Here is a 1,010-nt window from a genome sequence, read left to right as displayed (position 1 = left end):
TCACGGCACTTTTCGTCTTATTTTTAACCAAATATGATCCAATCGTCTATCACCATAAGAACATGGACAATTAAAGGTATCCACAACCATTATAAAGGGAATAGGGACGCAGCAATTTTAAGGAGGGGGCGGTGTAACGAGTGTTCTAGTTGGTATGTGTGGCTATTTGCTCACAGTTATAATAAAGTTTATTTATTATTTCACATCAGTCGTATTACAAGAATGGCATTTTCATCATTACAGGGTAACAGGCAAACTTTGGGAATAAAACTGAATTTTTAGAGAATCAAATAGGTTTATAGTCATTTACAATTCACATTATAAATATGTTTTCGTCTATTATTTTAAATAATAGAAATAGAGACGTGAGTATCCTTAAAAATATGCCTATGTACAATTTGATATTTAATTATGTTAAAAGCAATCCAACATTCTCAACATTGAGAACTATATTTAATTTTGATGTAATTATAAACTGCGATAAACACCAAAAAGCTATAATCGTATTACCTAATAATAATAGTAATGATAATAATGATAAAATAGGAGGCGTCCATGACAACGATGATATCTAATGGAAGAGGTACGTGAGGCGAACTTTGGATGATTGTTTAATAACGATATTGTCATGAAAGCCTTTCTCATTTGGCCGAGCCTAAAGAATACATAACTGTTAAAAGATCACAGCATACACTACAATAATCCGAGAGATCTGGAACTAGGTGATGGAGACTGTGCTCACAAGTCTTTCTTTATCTATGGTAATAATACTGCAGCGGCGTATTCTAAGACGGGATAAGTTTTGCTCCACAAATTGTCAATTCACCGCGATGATTTTTTACAATGAAATCTATTTTGCACTGGCACCTTCATTTCAGAGTTTGTATCTCCAGTAAGTACACGACTTATACAATACGTATTATAGATACAAAAATAAATTTATATATAAACCAATCACAATTGGATTAGAAATAAAGAAAGGACAAACACACACGACTGACCTTTGTCCG

The sequence above is a fragment of the Photinus pyralis genome, unplaced genomic scaffold, assembly GCF_008802855.1.
Source record: "Photinus pyralis isolate 1611_PpyrPB1 unplaced genomic scaffold, Ppyr1.3 Ppyr1.4_LG4, whole genome shotgun sequence".
Classification (NCBI taxonomy): Eukaryota; Metazoa; Arthropoda; class Insecta; order Coleoptera; family Lampyridae; genus Photinus; species Photinus pyralis.
The sequence above is the reverse complement of the archived record's forward strand: the minus strand, read 5'-3'. Positions refer to the sequence as shown.